The sequence below is a fragment of the Micropterus dolomieu genome, linkage group LG20 (genome assembly GCF_021292245.1).
Source record: "Micropterus dolomieu isolate WLL.071019.BEF.003 ecotype Adirondacks linkage group LG20, ASM2129224v1, whole genome shotgun sequence".
Classification (NCBI taxonomy): domain Eukaryota; kingdom Metazoa; phylum Chordata; class Actinopteri; order Centrarchiformes; family Centrarchidae; genus Micropterus; species Micropterus dolomieu.
Window position 1 is genome coordinate 6548643 of NC_060169.1, and position 18596 is coordinate 6567238.

Sequence of the window (18596 nt, forward strand, 5' to 3'; positions counted from 1 at the left end):
AATGCTTAACAATGCACAGATTTGATTGGCTGAGCAGCATCACATGAGACGATTAGAGCACATGCGATTGGTCTGTGAGTTTCCTGTGCCGCTAAACCAGGACAGTAAATGCTAGAAAAGCTGCGCGGGTTAAAATAGAAACGCTCTGTCACTTGGTCGTAATTCTCAATAATAGATCGGCTGGACGTCCAGGTCCGGACAATACGGCCGCTGGGTCCGGATACGGACCGCAGTCCGCCTATAAGTGACCTCTGGTATAAACCATGCCCACTTCTGGTCTTCTACAGGAATACAGACACAGGTCATTTTGTTGGCTGAACAGATACATGTCTCTGTATACATTTAGTAATTACTGTCACTGCCAGATGGGGAAACAAATGTTCCGCGCTGCAAGTTTTTATCGCAACATCCCTAGTTAAAATACGAACACTAAAATTGTTAGTTCCACTTGGACCAGATACAGGGGCCACATAGTCACATATAGTCAGGGGTTGCGTTAACCAAATATTCAGTAACTTTAAGTAAGTAATTCACATGCTACACTGTCAACAACCACATGTAGACCACCTGTAGTAGAACCCCTGTCCAGTTGGTGGCAAGTGTGCATATTAATTAGCTAATGTCTTGCAGTCATGTCTTTGATCTTACATGCATTACCTCGTTGTCTACCTGGCTTTAGAAATCGCAATTTTAGGCTATATCGCTACATAGCCTTGCTATCACAAAATGTCACAGCAGCTGACTGTCTGACATTTCTTTAGAAAGCCCAGTAATTACACTGTGGTTGATGAACAAGGTGAAAAAACAGGGAATGATGTAGTGCAGGGTGACAGACAGCATGCAATACTGATAATTCAACATTAGCCAGTGGCAGCTAATGTTGAAGGGGAAGCAACTGGCAGAAAGGAGGTAAAAATCATTGCTCATTATCTGCTTCGTGTGGGACATGAAAAGTGTTTCTGTTCATCTTCTCCATGCCATAAATGCATAATCTGTAGATTATATGTATTAATTGTTATTGTGATCAATAAATGCTATTAAATAGGCTGTACTTCTCATCAAAAATAACAGGGAATTATAGATTATGACAAACATTTTTACGACCTTGTCTGTGAAAATAATGGACAACAAAAAAGTCCTCTACATACAGTACTTGTTTACTTTTCGTCTGCGGCTGTTTTCAGGATTGGTCTAGGCCCATCAGTAGGTTCCCATGACAATTCCCCTATCACAATTCCCATATGTGCAACGCAAAGTCCTTAAAGAAATGGTTTTCCCAGTTTGGTGTGGTAGAGTTTATCTGACCTGAACAGAGCCCTGACCTTATCCCCATCCAAGACCCTTGGCATGAACTGGAACACCAAGTATGCCAACCTCACTAATCCTCTAAATGAGAAAATCCCTACAATCTTACAATTCTTTAAGATTCCAAAATCTTACAGAAAGCCTTCTCAGAAACTGTCATAACAGCTGTCCATGGTTTTAGAAGGACATGCTTAAAATCACATGTGTAACCTTTGGCCATATGATGTATATGGTTTATTGTACATCTGTAGGCTTCCTGCACTTTGTAGCTTGACCAGGCACCTGTGGCGGTTTTGGGGGGGAGCCAACGGGGGCCAGTGCCCCTGTAACATAGACCTTGGACCCCCCTATGGCCCCCCTCTGAAAGAAAAGTCTATAATAATCATAGTAATATATCTTCCTTGTGACGATTTGGCGCTGATGTGAAAGGCGGAACAAATGTGTCTCAACTAGTCAGATCCTTTAGGACGTTACACCGCCACTGTCTGGTGTCAATGTAGTTATCCCTGATAAAAAGTGTTCCCCCTGCCGGGAGCATGTGTGCATTGAGCATTGAAGGCAGACTTTCAACTTCACGAAAGTCAATGAAAAATATAACGTGTGCTGTTTCATCTATCGTTTTAGTGTTGTTTTATCAACGAGGTTTTTGCAGAGCAAGCTAGCACGTGAATTATAAGTACGCCTTTATAGGCTAACGTTAACATTACGTGTTACTGAACTTCGTATTATTCATTGCACTGAATTGAGAATGTCTAAACAAAATGAGCAGTTTCAGTTTCCCTCGTAAAGTAAACATTTATTTTGCGATAGTCTGACGATGTTATAACTGACCACGTAGTTGATCACTTAGTCATCCGTGTTACTGTTTGGAAGCTAGATCTTGACAGACTGTCACCTTTTTCAAGCAAGCTGCTCCTACAAATATCTACACCATTGATACTGTAAAATCAAGATCACTGTAATCAGTTTAACACATAGCTCACCTCAACGTTACATCTACTTGACTCGAAATGTACATTCAACTGAATGCAGCATTGTAGACAATTTTGTCCTTGTAATCCATGTTTCCATTGCATGGACAACCTTTGGATATTCCTGGAAATTGTTCAGAGTCCCCCTCCTTAAAACAATTTAATAATGCATTGCATTTAAACAGCACTTTTATTCATTTAGCTGACGCTTTTATCCAAAGCGACTTGCAATATATGTCAAAGGTCGCACGCCTCCGGAGCACCTAGGGTTAAGTGTCTTGCTCAGGGACACATTGGTGGATGGTCACAGTGGGGGTTGAATGCGGGTCTCTCACACCAAAGGTATGTGTCTTATCCATTGCGCCATCAACACCCCTTTTCATACACAAAAAGCAATAACAGTAGCCTACTGGTCCTACCAGGCTGGAAATGCAGTCTAACAAAATATGTATCCCCCTCCACAATGCACAGATGATGGCCTACTATCAAGTATTTTGTTTTTATATATTTCACATCATGACTAATAACAGGGGTGAATATGGAGACGTTTGTTGTTTCCTAGCAAAAGTAATAGTGGGATACAAAATACAATCTGGGATCCAGAGAATGTCTTGTTCACTAGAGCTTCTTCTGTTCATTAAGCCTTACAAAGAAGTGTTGCATCAAAGAATGTACTGTAACTTGAGCTAACGTTAACAGGAATGTTTTTTTTGTTTAATATAATTTAAATAACTATAACTAAGTTACTGAAAAGATCCTGTTACTGAAACAAATAACTGTAAGTTACTGAAACATACAAAAATTCAATTCAATTTTATTTATATAACATATCACAACAACAGTTATGACACAGCGCTTTTCATAAAAGAGCAGGTATAGACCATACTCTGTGATGTCATTTACAGAAGCCCAACAATTCCCACCAAGAGCAAGCACTAGGTGACAGAGGCAAGGAAAAACTTCCTTTTAAGAGGCAGAAACCTTGATCAGAACCATGGCTCAGGGTGGGCGACCATCTGCCTCGACCGGTTGGGGGTGAAGGAGAGAGAGAGAGAGGGCAAGAGAGGAACAGAGAGAAAGAGAGAGAGGGATGGAAGGAGAGAGAGAGGGGAGGGAGGCAGCCTACACAATATACACACAGAGGTACAGACACTAAAGGTGATGTTGCTATACACTTAATGAATAATGGTACAGATATATACAGTAGTGTTAATGATAATAATCGTAATGTTAATGATTATAACAATAGGACTAGTAACAATAATTACAGCAGAGGGTGTCGAGCAGGAACACGGGGGCAGCAGGTGACCCGCAACCACAGATCCAGACTCCACAGCTCCAGAGCCAGAAACACCTGCAGGAAGTGATAGGAGGAGAGAGGAGAGGGATGAGAAAGCACAAGACTATGGGAAAGGGGAGAAGTCAAGTTAGTAACATGCATTAATGGGATGAGGTTGCATACAGAGGGAGAGAAAGAGGAGGAGAGAGGAGCTCAGTGCATCATGGGAAGTCCACAGTTACATTATATACTAAACAAGACATTTTGAAAGCTTGAAGTCTGCCTTTGTCTCTTTTGGCCTGGATTGAATATGCCCCTCTGACAAAACAACTGGCCCCAGCCTGGCCCCCTCAGTAAAATTGGTCTAGAACACGTGTCAAACTCAAGGCCTGCGGGCCAAATCCGGCCCGCCACGTCATTTTATGCGGCCCGCAAAACCTTTAAAAATTCACGATTGTAAATTCTAAAATAACACACACTACGTGGCTGATCGTGACAGGGGGTCACAGTCAAACGGGAAATGACGCAAACCTACAGACAAAACAGCTGTTTATTTGTTATTATAAAGACAGCAATTATAAAGACAAAGAATTTGGGTGAAAGGATGGATTAGCACACCCAGGTAGCAGGGCTTGTCTGAGCTACAGAGAGAGCTGGAGGTGAGTAAAAAGTGTTTTGCAGTGAAAAAGTAGCTGCCCGCTCTGCCAGCTGCCTGGTTTCATTGGCTGGATGTGGATGTCGAGTCGGCTGACTCTTCCAGATATTTGGCATGTGTCAGAAATGTCTCGGGGAGCCGTTTTGACGCATTGTTGAGTAGTTCACACACAACGACTGGCAACTGCAGATCAACCGCTGACTTACTCCTGATCACAGCCTGACAGTCGCCGAGTGGCAAATCGGGCTAAAAATCGTGTAGTGTGAACTAGGCTTTGGCTACAGTAGCCTATACGTCTGCATTTTTCCATTTAATCAAACTATCTCTCATTAGTTGGATGTATGCCTTCTGCAAGGCTGTGTGCAGCTGGACTGTTTGTTTTATCAAATGCCACATCTGTTATTAGCAGCTCACAATTATTTGTTTTACCATGGTTCTGCACCTCTGACTGTGAAAAAGTGAAAATTTACTGGAAAAGCTTATGTTTGATGATATTTGTCTTTGTTATTTACTTGAAATGTTTGATCTTTGATTGATGGATAATGAGGGTTTTTAAATCTGATAAATTTATTTACTTATTTATTTATGTTATAATAACGCAGAGAAATTTTCTTACTCAAGTCTATATTTTTACACCGATAAATGTCCTTAACTTGAATACCATCCATCCATCCATCCATCGTCAACCGCTTATCCTGCGTACAGGGTCGCGGGGGGCTGGAGCCAATCCCAGCTGACATCGGGCGCAAGGCGGGGTACACCCTGGACAGGTTGCCAGTCCATCGCAGGGCTAACTTGAATACATTATCAAATAATGAGACAGTTAATTAACAATATGTTAAGGAGTAGTTACGTTTATACAGTCTTACAGTTGCAACTGGCCCTTTGAGGGTAACTGTAATGCTTATGTGGCCCTTGGTGAAAATTAGTTTGACACCTCTGGTCTAGAACCACCACTGCCAGTAACATCTTTAAATGAAGAAGGGAAGTGGGATTTTGTGTGGAGATTTAAGCCTTCCTTCCATTTTAATCTGGTCTTCCCTGAAACCTGGTTCTTTTGAGATTTTACTTCCTTTACTCTTCCTTTAGTCCTCCTGTATCTGAAATAGTCTTCTACATCGGATTACCCAAATCTTAAGCCACAATGTCCAGGAAAGCCAATTTTCTGATATCCACATTATCACATTACAAAAAGATCAGATTGAACTCCACCGGTGCTGTGTAGTGAGAAATAAGGTTAAAGCCTAAGTGAGGAACAGTATTTGAAGAAGATTTGCTAAATAGTGATACTGCAAGATTATTCTCCACATTCCATCCAATGACATCATCCTCCAGTCATAAACACACCCAAATGACTTTCAAATCCAATTGGCTCTACAGCATAATATTACTATCTCTAAATGAATTTTAATTTTCCTTCACCACTTAAGATATCACACACCAAAGACAGTGAAATGGGGATTAAAAATTATTCATCATGCACAGTCCTCTCTGCACAGACGCACACACGCACAAATCTCAGATTTCCATCTAGCTTTGCATAGATGGGAGTATCTTTATTAATTTAACCTTCCCTGAAATCCAATTAGACTTTATGAATGTATTTTATAGGAATGCATTGTTGACTGATCACGACAGGTAAGAATCCTGCTGATTGCTTTTCATTTTGTTGACCAGTTTTATTATTGTCTCTTTGTAAAACAACACATTAAAATGTGCTGCTTTTTTATGTCAGCTATTTAGACCAAGCAGTTGTAGCAGGCTTTAGTGAAAATAAGGATATAAATGTCAGAAACAATAATGGCTAGATGTGAGCAAATAACCTAGAATTGTGCTGTACTACAAATCAACTCAAGACACCTGAACTGATTTTGGGCCGAGGCTTTAATCTTTTATTTTTTTCAGATCATCTGTTTCAGAGTTTTAGACCAGAGCAGTGGGACAATGCTGCCAGAAATCACATGACTCAGTAAGCTTCAAACTGTGTGGGCAGAAATCTTAAAAGAGGGTGTTTTAAACTCAGCTATGATCATTGGTGATCATGTTCTTAGAGGAAGTGATCACATTGGGAACTAAACTGTTGCAATGTCAAGTTTTTACACTGAAGCGATGGGTGGGGGGTGAAGTGGGAGTCTGGCTCTTTGATTTAACACAGATAATGTGTGGGTGTGCAGTTTTGAATTAAACAAATGAACCTCAAATGAATGCTAACCATAATGCTGAAAATGTGAACATGTGTTTACATCTTTTCTAAACATAGCCAAAGCATACTGAAATAAATTAAACAAACAGAATGCAGTGTCCTTTTTATTACTTATTTTAATAAGCATGAATTCTTCCCTCTAAATCCTGCAAATACCCACTTCACAGAGTACCATTTAGAGTTTTTCTGGACAATTTCATGTACTTGGGGTTCTAAGTCACTGACAAATTTAGGAAAATTTTCAAGTATATTTTTACCCCTCCTCTCACTGAAGTACAGAATGACTTGATCATTACTCCCTTTATCTCTAGTTGGTCGAATTAAATCATTTAAAATTAATATCCTGCCTAAATGTTCCTTCTTATTTCAACGCATTCCTATCTTAATAAACATTACAGAATTAGCTCAGGGTTCATTAGAGCTAAAATAAAAAATCCAAAAATCCACAAAATATACCTGTAAAGACCAAAGAGGTTGGGGTACTTGGCCCTACCAAGTTTGACTTCTATCATTGGGACAGCTTCCACATTCTTCAATATTTGTTGCATACATATTAGGCCTTGGGCCAATGTGAGATTTTGTGTTTAGATTTCATCCTGATTTGTTCCACTGCGGTTGCAATGAAGTTCTGAACACAACAGCATTACGTTCAGACAGCGAGCCCTGCAGCCTCTGTGATTTTAGAGAGGAAATCTTAATTAATTAACGGGATAGTTTCTTAGATGTAGCCCATCTGTAGTCTATAATTGAATTCTCCTAAGTGTTCACATATATAGATAGACTGTTTTACCTGTTCAAAAAATAGGGAGTCAGGGTGAGGTGTTAAAAAACCAAGAAACAAAAATTAATTTCACAAAAAAATTGAAAATCACTCTGGTGTGACTAGGGCCAATCCACGGCAAAATCTCTAAGGTGCATGATAGTTATTGTGGGCTAAACTCACAAGTATTCCCTCACTGCTAAATCTGATTGCAAAGTTTAATATAATTTTCCAATGTATGCACAGGGCCTACTACACGGCAGAGATGTGTGTGTGATGTTGCAGCCTTGCAAAGTGAAGTTTCTCTCAAATGTGTGACTATAATGTCAGAGAATATTTAAGTTTTTTGCATGTAGATTAATCTTGGAAATTAAATTTTCTCTCAGATTATTACCCCTCTCCGCTGGCTCCTTTTTTTTATTACAATGGACCTTATGTGCAGTTGTACCTTAATTATTTTACACATAAAAGAAGAACCCATAAAATGCATAATAGAGATTTAAACTACAATAAGAACACTGTGAAGATAATTAGGCTACAAATATACGCGATGCGATGCCAACAAGCCTCCCTGGCTTTGTCATCCGCCAAGATATTAGATTTAGCTGTTAACTTGTCTTTACATTCATCATTTCCTGACACTATAAATGTGCATTTCTCTGGAGAAATACGGAGCATGTGCTGTTGCTAAAAAACTGCTCGGCCGAACACACCCCTTTTAGGCCAGAGACCTGATAACCCCGAGTTAACTCTGAGTAGGTTGACCTCTATGGAACATCCAAAGTGACAGAACTGAATGAAAGAATAAATAAATAAATGGGGAAATAAATGCAAGAAAGAATGAATGAATAAAAGAATAAATACATACATTTGCCTTTCCCCAAGGAGACCTATTGTCATTGCTTTTCCCTTAGAGACCTATGTGTATTGCTTTTTCCTTCCTCTTCCTTAACTGTCAATCAACGTGTTGTGGCCCGCACACTAAGTCCAACTAATCACTCACAGAAGTATTTCTCTCCATGATCAGAGATGTATAAAGGTTTGATACACACTCCATACCAGTTGGTGGCGGTAACGCACCAATTCGTTGTTTGCCAACTGACAATAAAAGCACAAGGAAGAAGAAGAAGAAGAAGAAGCTAATGTTAGACAGAACCAGCACATGTCAATGTGATCTAAATGTCCATTTACCGGAGATAACTGTAAGAGAGAGGAAGAGGTGTTGGATGTGCAGTCATGGCAAGGAGAGGCAGAGGACCTACCTAGACCGTGATGGCTCAATAGAGGACAAAGAAAGAGTGGAAGCCCTCCAAAGGAACCTGAGGGCTGTTACAGAGGTTTGTATTTACAGTATAAGGTTGTTGTAACGTTATATTCTGACCTGTTTGCACTTTATGACAAACCCCAGCACACAGTGATAATGTTATTTACATAGCAGCTCTGTGCACATGTACCCCTGGTACTGTAATGTTAGATAGTAGTAAAATGTCATTTACTGGGCAACAATGATTACATGAAGCCATATTATACAAGTTGAGCAAACACTGGCCAGCCTGTAAACCCTAATATGCAGTACCATGTAGCCAACATTATGTCATAAAGCCTTATTTTATCAGAATCACAAATTCTTTATTGAGGGGAATTAAGGGGAAATTCTTGGTCACAATTGCTAAGCTTGCATGTCAAATATAAAAATTATAAAATCTAAATAAAGGTAATGTGGACATGTAAAGTAATTTACAGCATCAACAGAAGTGTAATGATAAATAGTAGTAGTGCATTAAATAATAATGAGTACCGGTATATTTCATTTGGAATGGATACAATCTTAAAAACATCGAGACAGTAACCAGAGTATTGAAGCAGAGAATATTGCATATTGAGTATTTTTCCCTGTGTCCTCTTTCTTCAGACTTCAAGAGATGATCCTTGAAGAACACAGAGAGCTCTCCACCCTTCTTCTGGAGAGGCAGCCAGGCTTGGTCTTTGATGCCTTGATGATGCATCACCGCAGACATGGTGCCCCACCTTCTGCCGGAGTGCCAGGAGTACCTTGGTGTACTTATGGTAACTGTAGGGAAATGCTGTGGCCAGGAGCAAGCGAACTGCGTGAGCCTACTGCCACACTTCTCCCAGTACTGCCTTGAAGGCTTTATTCGCATTCACAGGCAGTACCGGGAGGACATTACGGCATTAGGCAACATCTGGGGATGACAACAGGGAGTACTGCTATGGTGCCTATACACACTTCATCTATTGGCAACATGGAGCTTTAGGCCAGGGAAACCAACTTGTCATCCCTAGTTGTTGTGTTTGAAGTTCCCTGATCCTCAAGGACACTACACAGGTTTTATTCCTGGACTGAATTTCCTTCCAGGCCCTCTGGCATGGTCATACAGTTTCACACAAATACTCCTCAGCATCTCCTCAGTTAACATTTGATTTATTATCATCATCCTTTAAATTTGATGTAGTTATAGTTGTTCAGCTGCAGTTCTATGGTATCGAAAAAATAAGAAATAGAAGCACATGGTGTTTTTATTTTCATTATACATGTTTGAACATGTGTTTAGAATTTCAAACTTTGCCATAACATTTCATGATGAAACATGTACAAATTGGAAAAACATGAAATAACCACTGGAGGAGGGTAGGAACAGAATTTAATGTTAATTTCTCTTTTTGGAGGAGTAAAAGCTATGACGGTCAGTGAACTGAAGTTCTTTCCCTCGTGATCCTGCCTGACAGGTACCAGGACACATGCAATGTGATCCATTTTCATCTGATGTGGGGATCCTTCCACATCAGATGCTGGTTGGAATAACGGTCCTGTTGAAGACAGTGCCATCAGACATAGTTACAGACTATATTGTAATGTAAATATCATTCAGTGACATGTAATATGGTACAACAAATTTGTGTAACTTACCTAGACCTCTTCTGACTTTTCTCTGCAACAAGTCTGCTGTGGCTGGTGCAGGTATGGGGGGCACCAAACCAAGCTGTCTGGGGTCATGTGGGAGAAGGCTCCTCCTAGGCATCCACACTCCAAAATCCTTTGCAACTCGGAAATGTATCGTAGGTTTTTTCAGATTTCAAGACATGTACGCTGTATCTACCGTTCTTATACAATCTTTTGAAACTGACATTATAACCATTTAATATCAGTTTGTAAGTAGAATAAGAAAACCTTGTGTAAAGACAATCAATTGCATATAAAACATGGCCTGAATATTGTACTATGAATGGGAATATTATACAAGTGTAAAACGTACATCTTTGCCGTCCAACGTTCTCATTGTTGGTCGATTCCGGTGGAAATTGTAGTCCAAAGCAGCAAGCAGAAGTCTTGCCTCATAAACTGGGGGGCTGAAAGCATAGCGCTTGCTGGCATACATCAGGATTCTGGAATGACTCTAGGTCTGCAGTCGATCTGATAGAACAAACAAATACATACTTCTGTGTACATGAGCAGTAAGCATAAATATTACTTATACATCAGTGTGAAAAAGTATAGCCACACTACCTGAATCGCAGATAGTTGTGAACATCTTTCTGCCACCTCTTATCGAGAACTATATCCACTAAAGCTTTGTGGCACTGGGAGTCTCTCTTGATCCACATCTTTCCCTGCATTTGATCCGATTCAAGGTGCCTGCGTTTGCAACTTCCCATAGTCCAGGTGTGAATGTTGCAGACATAGTGAAGGATGCCAACCCATAATGCATGCAAAACATAAAAATGCACTATAAATATGTCCTTAATATAGCAATTAATGAAATTACTCAAAAATAAAATTGTGTGCTTACAAGAAACTGCCCACGTGTGTCGGTGTCACGGTTTGGTGTGGGTGAGGCAGGTTGGAGGACCCAAACGCAGGACGCAAGGCTGGAGGAGGTACAGTACAAAGGGTTTTAATGAACAAACCAAAAGCAAGCACACTTACAGGTAAGTGGCTGAATACAGAGTCCAAAAACTAAGGTAGTCCAAACAGCGATCCAAAGGGAGCCGGCAGAGAGCAGGAGACAACATACAATGACCCAACAAAGACAAGACAGAAACACCAGGTATATATACACACAGGGACTAACGAGCAGGGCGGGAGCAACACAGGTGAAAGACATGAGGCTAACGAGGCACAGGCAGGGAGAAAGAGAGCAGGGGAAAACAGAGACAGACATGCAGAGGGATCACTGGGGTAACAGACATGACAAGGGTTACCGAACACTAGACGACAGACAAGACAGACCCCCAAAACTAGAATGAGTAAAAAAGTAAAACAAAGTAAACAAAATCTGTTGTCTTTGAGTGCAATGAAAACTTTCATACTGTCATCCATCAACTGCACATAGTTCAATAACCCTGATGTACAGAATAGTAACTTTATGGTTAATAATTGTTTCATAACATTAGCCAGTCATTACACTTACTGCTGCTATTTTTTTGGCAAGGTTCTTCGCACCATGCCATATGTCCAGACTGTGATGAATCCCAAGGGCCTTGTATTTGCCATGTCATGTTATTATAATATTTATATTGCTGTTATACGCATGCATCCATACAATATATCACATGAATACTCATAAGGGCACCAATCTGGGCATGAGCATCTGTGCAGAGTTCCATGATGTTTGCCACTTGTCTATGGTGGCAACATGAACGATCTCCTTGGTGTCATTCTCCATGGTGGTGTAGCTGCAGTATTGTGCACAGTGACCAGGAGAGTCATTTCTGCCATCCGTTGAAATTTTGTAAAATATAATTCAACAGAAAAACAGTTATTAGTTGTTTCCATACTGTCATTGCTTAGTGTATTCAATAGCTATGTTACATAATACAGTATCAACTACACACCTAGGACAACAACATCTTTCCCTTGAAGGCGACCTCTGTCCTTCTCTCTTCCCAGAAGTCCTTTATTGTATTGACACAGTAAGTGTCCTTAATGGAGAAGAAAGTGTTCCTGTTCACAGTCCCCATGTTCATGAATTTGAACAAGAGGGCAACCTTTGCGTAGTTGTTGCCAGACAACAAAATGTTGGTGGACAAGAGAAAATCTCCAGCTTGCATCCCAAACTTCATCACAGGCTGGGAATTCCACCTCCACAAGCTGTGTCCATTATATCTAAAAGTCCCACAGAAGAAACATTTGCTTTTGTCATGTACAGCACTGGCTTTTGGTATAACCTTTCATTTTAAACTAATTTAAAGTTGTGATATTCTGTGATTGTCTGGACCCATTCGATAGTAGCTGCTGTGCCCTTGGTGATGATGTTGATCTCAACGGGTGCACCAGTCCTCAGAAGGCCAGTGCATTTATCCACAGGCAGGATCAGAAATGTAGCCAGTTCTCTTAAGCAGTTCTCGTACACTATGGATGCTCTGACACCTATGATGTCATCTTCACAAAGGACATTCTGTGGTTCTGGGAAAACAGGGTCATGATCACTGGGAGAAGGCTCATCAGGAGGGGATTCATGTGCAGGCAAGGAAGTCCATCGATAGAGTCTGCTTTCTTCGGTGCTCCACCCAATCTATTGAGGCACAAAAATCTGTAGTAAACAAATGTAAATGCTCCGTACTTGTATAGTGCCTTTCGACCACTTAAAGCGCTTTTACACTACATCTGCATTCACACACTGAGCCTAAGTGCTCAAACGGAAACTAACATTCACACTCACTCATACACTCGCAATTCGGGGTTCAGTATCTTGCCCAAGGACACTTCGACACGCAACCAGGGGGAGCCAGGGATTGAACCACCGACCTTCCGATTAACGGCCAACCCGCTCTACCTCCTGAGCCACAGCCGCCCCGGAAACAAACACCACAAAACAATTGCAAATTGAGACTGACAAATAACACACTGTATAGAAATCGGTGGAAGATCCTCTTCATCAGAGCTGAAACCATTCTGTCCATCATCTCTTTCAAGGGAGTAAGATGAAGCTTTATCTGCCCAATCAATTCTTTACATAATGACAACTTTCGGGATAAAAACAAGTTCTCAAATAATGTCACTGAAAAATAATACATGTAATTAGGAAGTACTATTTACAAACTGTTCATTGGGTCATTGAAAACATTTTTCTCCAAGTCCTCCACAACAATGCTCATGTCATGTAAGCTGCAAAAAATTGGAGAAAAGCAATACAGGGCTAAAAGTTATGATGTGTACATGTTACCTTTGTTCAAGGCCCTGAATTTCTGTGGCTTCTGGAATGACATCAAGATGCTCATCTCTGTAAAGAATAACCAGAGCAAGTTGTGTGAATCCCACATATGCTCATTCAACAGTAGATATAGACCAAAAATAAAATAACACACTAATCATAAAGTTCATGTTTTTAATCAAAGCTATTAGGACAAAATTAATATATTGTTATGCATGACTTTTGGTCAAGGGAGTTGATGTAGCAGGACCTGTCTCGTAGCTGGAGAAACAGCAGCAGCCTCAATAAATGAAGTGCTACATGACTGTAATACATTACTGTACTGTAATCCACAATGTGTTACATCTTTGTTGGGTTTGCTCATCTTGCCTAGTAAATTGAACATCCCAAAAACTATCACATCTAGTGCAAGTATGATCACCGACAGACAACATGGAAAACATAAGCCAAGAGTGTGTAAAAATGTCACTGTTTCTGTACCACAGTCCATTATAAACCACATCATGGGTAAGTTTTCAAAGCCATAGTCAGATGAGGATCAAGGGTGCTCTACAATATAATATAACACAAATAAGTACTGAGTGCCATAATTTGAGCTTGTGGTAACCTTTGTATGCACCGTAGAAGCAATACAAACAAATACGTTGTTTCTAATGTAAATTCTGACAATAAGCATAATTAGTCACTTGATAAGCACACAGTGTTGTTATCGTAATGCTGTTAGCAGTAAAAATAAATGTTTCCCCCCAGGGCAGTAAACATTTAGCTTGCTAATCTGAGCCACCATGCTCCATGCAATGTTACAGTTTTTAATTGTAATCATCAGCTGATTGTCTCACTTAACGAAGCCGAAGCGCTGGAGAACAACCTTCGAAATAACAATCCAACTAACGTTACATATTTCTTCTAACAGGATAGTAAAAGTTTAGCTGGCTAATATGAGCTGTTATGCTGTACGCTAACTTGCTGTTTTGCGGTCAATAATACTAATCAGCTGATTGTCTCACGAACGTAACCAGCACATTTATCCACATAGCGAAGTCATAATACAGCGAGGGAGAAGAACCACGTGAAACTATCCAACTACATATTTTACACCACTGACAAGGGAAAAGTCACTTCTCATGGTGTCTATGGCTAGCTTCTGGCTAATGCTAACATTATCAATCAACAGTTTTTATTTGCAATGCTAAAGTTGGAATACCTTACCTGTCCATCAGAAAACTGGCAACTTCGGCGTCGCTTTGAAAACATTTTTCCCTCATTTAGATACTTCCATCTGGGAAAAGCCACTGATATTTACCCGTGATTTCTGCCTGCGTCGCTCCCGTATAAGTCTGGCTTCATCATGCTTTCGCTTCTTCGAAGCAGATTCACCCTCCGTCGGCTCTTGTGCTAAATAATAGCTGTCGTCCTCCATTTGTCCAAAATTCCACTACTAACAAAGGAGAGCTTCTACTACTACCTAGTAGTTAGAAACGTACAACTTCTTCTTGCTCTTGCTCCTACTTCTTCTGCTGTTACTTCTTCTGTTGCTTCTCTTTCAAGGTAGTGACGAAATGCGCTCTGTTTGCTGTGTTCGCTATAGGCTACGGTAGAAACATGATGACCCAATATGTCGACCTCCACAGCAGGGGGTGCTTCGTGTATGTAGATATAAATAGCTCATTCTAAGGTAATAAAAACATAAGGGTTCATTATGCAAGGTCTTTATACACCTCTGAAAACATAGTTATGGATATTATATTGCATTTCTGTCAATAGATCCTCAGATATACAGTATTATACACTGAACCTTTAACTAGTAACTATAGGCTATTTATATTTAAGTTATATTAAGTTGTTGCAGTTAAACTGCCATCCTTTTAATTAACACCTAAAACACTGCTGAAGGTGCAACTGTGTGTACACGTTGTCACAGTTAGCCATGGTTTTCGTTCACTTTCGGTGTCATGCACCACCATGCACCTGGAAGTCGGAAGTTTCAACTGGGAAATATCCCAGTTCCGACTGGTCTTGAACGCAGCATAACTCCTTCTAAACTTTCTACCAATCATAACACTCTTCCAGGGACAGCATATCCACACTGAAGATGGTATCAGTCATCGGCTGCTCGACCTGACTTAGTGGGCGGGCCACAACACGTTGATTGACAATTAAGGAAGAGGAAGGAAAAAGCAATACACATAGGTCTCTAAGGGAAAAGCAATGACAATAGGTCTCCTTGGGGAAAGGCAAAAGCAAATGTATGTATTTATTCTTTTATTCATCCATTCTTTCTTTGATATATTTCCCCATTTATTTATTTATTCTTTTATTCATTCATTCTTTCTTTGATATATTTCCCCATTTATTTATTTATTCTTTTATTCATTCATTCTTTCTTTGATATATTTCCGCATTTATTTATTTATTCTTTTATTCATTCATTCTTTCTTGCATTTATTCCCCCATTTATTTATTTATTTATTCTTTCATTCAGTTCTGTCATTTTGGATGTTCCATAGGACTCCCTTCATTGTACAGGCCACACAAAGCAAAGCTAAACACAGACAACAGACACAGACAAATTCAAACTTAAAACAGGAAACAGGACAAGATGCTGAGACAAAGATCAAACTGATGGAGCACTCACAGACAAACCAGAAAACAGAAAGAAACAAACTCAAGACATACACTTGAAAAGACTGTTATCAAAATACAGAGGGAACAGACAAGCAAATGGGCACAGCTGACATGTAGACCAAAATCAAAAATAACATGTGACAAACACCCATCACAGGCCATTACATAATAAGACAGGACAAGCACGATGATCCAGAAGCCACAGACAGAGCAGACCAGTGGCCTGTACTACGAAGCGAGGTAACTTACTTCTAGGTAACTTCAGGAGAACTTTGTGACAACGAAAGGTGGATAGGTGTTAACCGAGGTCTGTTGCCATGGCAATTTATGCTGCATATCTAAACTGCTCCAAGCAGTTTATGTTCGTGGTTAACTCGAGTTTACCCTGTATACATGGACTACACACCACATCTGTACTCAGTGTTAATGATGAGAAGTAGGCTTTTATTATACACCACTAGATAAAATATGTTTAGATTTCATCCTGATTTGTTCCACTGCTGTTGCAGCAGAAATGACGTTATTCTTAACACAACAGCAGTAGCCTACGTTCACAAAGAAAGTACTGCCGCCTCTGTGATTTTAGGGAGGAAATATTAGGCTATATAACGGGACAGTTTCTGAGATGTAGCCCATCTGTATGCTATAACTGAATTATCCTAACTGTTTTCACATATTTAGATTGACTACATTGACGCATATTTAGGTTACGTGTTCAAAAAGTATAAAGTAAGTATTAGTTGTATTCCTACGGAGCCAGAGTGGGGGTTAATAAACCGAGAAATATAATCCAAGATGAAAGGGGTACATTTACAAGAACAAAAATTCCCTGAAATTAAAGTCACAAAAAATTCAAATCAAATTTTCTTCTGAATACACCCAAATCATGGAAAAGTCTATAAGGTGCATGATAGTAGCCTATAGTGACTGTGGGCTAAACTCACGATATTTCCTCACTGTTAAATCTGAAATAGAGAATTAGCCTACAATAAGAACACTGTGAAGATAATTACAAATTTACTAAATGCAATGCATGCGAACGTGTCTCCTCATATCCTGACACTATCAACGTGCATTCTACTGGGGAAAATACAGAGCATGCACCATTGCAAAAAAAACTCTGCCTGCCCTTATGAACACACCCCTTTTATGTGAACGCACACCAACTCCAATTAAGTTAACACCGACTCAACTAACTAACATCTTATCCACCATCGTAGTTAACTCTGAACAGGATGAACTCCCTTCATAGTACAGGCCACGGGTTCAAGAAAACAGAAAAGACTAAAGTAGAACAAACATTATCCAGTAAAACGGGCAGAGAATTCAAACTAACAGCCCAAACAAGTATTAAGAAAGCAAAACTCAAAGCAGACAGATAGAATTGTGGCATCTTCTTGCACATCCTTTGCTAATTGGTAAGTTTTTAAGTTACTTTTTCCAGCAATGAGAGCGGGCAGCTATGTTTGGTGTTCGACATGCATGACTTATTTGTAATTATCATACAAAAGTGTGCTTGGGAAAGTGCCGTAAAGAAAAAACATGTCAAAGTGAGTTAAATGCAGGTTAAATGCCTCAATTATTACTGTTTTTTTCTGAATTGCTAAACACTAAACCCCATTCTCTGAACCAAATTGTCAGCGGCCTTAACCCCTATGACAGAGGTCACTAATAGGCGGACCGTGTTCCGGATCCGGACCCAGCCGCCGTCCTCTCCGGACCGCCGACGTACAGCCCATTTATTATTGAGACTTACTACTTCGTGACTGAGCGTTTCTATTTTAACCCGCGCAGCTTTTCTAGCATTTACTGTACTGGTTTAGAGGACCAGGAAACTCACAGACCAATAGCATGTGCTCCAATCGTCTCATGTGACGCTGCTCAGCCAATCAAATCTGTGCATACCGATGCTTGCGAGTCGAGTCCGCGAGATTCACCAGAGACGTTTTGGAAACACACCCGAATTGAGGAGACGAAAGATAAAAGAGATTTCACATGACTTTTAATCAAGAATGTACAGATTTTTACATGTACATTCCTCCCACGGGCAGTTCAAAACCAGAATATCTCATAGATCTCCAATATGCTAGCTGGAGCTCACGTTTCTCACTGAACAACAGAAAGCAGGAAAGTGGTAGCTCTGTAAGAGGAAATGAAAGAGAAGAGGAGGCATTACAGCTGTTCATTTGTTATGATGTGTTGAGTGTTTATTATAAAATTGGTTAAGACTACACTTCATCAGTTCAAGCTACACTTTTTATTACATTTTTTCTAAAAATTAGGCACTTTAGTTGAACAGAATATAAGCCAGTTCAGGTGCACTGATGTTGATAGCAACAATGGATGGAAACAATCCGAGAGGCCGAGGAGAAAGACTATGTGGAAGAAGTGGTGGACGAGGAGGAAGAATATGAGAACAAAACCAAGAACAGCAATTTCAGATGAAATTTGGGCAACTGTGTGAGACCATGTTGTGGTTCATAGCATTACAATGAGGGAAGCAGGACAAAGAGTACAACCACATTTTAGAAGATTCTCTGTGGCCACCATAATCAAGACATTCCGAGAACAGGTATTTTTTTCTTTTTCTTTTGGTAATTAAAGGTTTACTGTATACATTTGATT

At 40.0% G+C, this 18596-nt stretch overlaps 1 long non-coding RNA gene across 3 annotated transcripts; it reads right to left on the reverse strand.

Annotated features, from left to right (window-relative positions):
- Positions 1 to 9819: 9819 nt before the first annotated feature.
- Positions 9820 to 11196, reverse strand: LOC123959180. Of its 3 annotated transcripts, none has more exons than XR_006822245.1 (4): positions 10983 to 11196; positions 10700 to 10840; positions 10103 to 10606; positions 9820 to 10002 (listed from the first exon to the last, which is right to left on the reverse strand). It is a non-coding gene; the product is annotated as an uncharacterized LOC123959180 (long non-coding RNA). The 3 variants fall into 3 exon arrangements; XR_006822246.1 differs by having other exon boundaries at positions 10700 to 10919; XR_006822244.1 differs by lacking the exon at positions 10983 to 11196 and having other exon boundaries at positions 10700 to 10969.
- Between the last annotated feature and the right edge of the window lie 7400 nt (positions 11197 to 18596).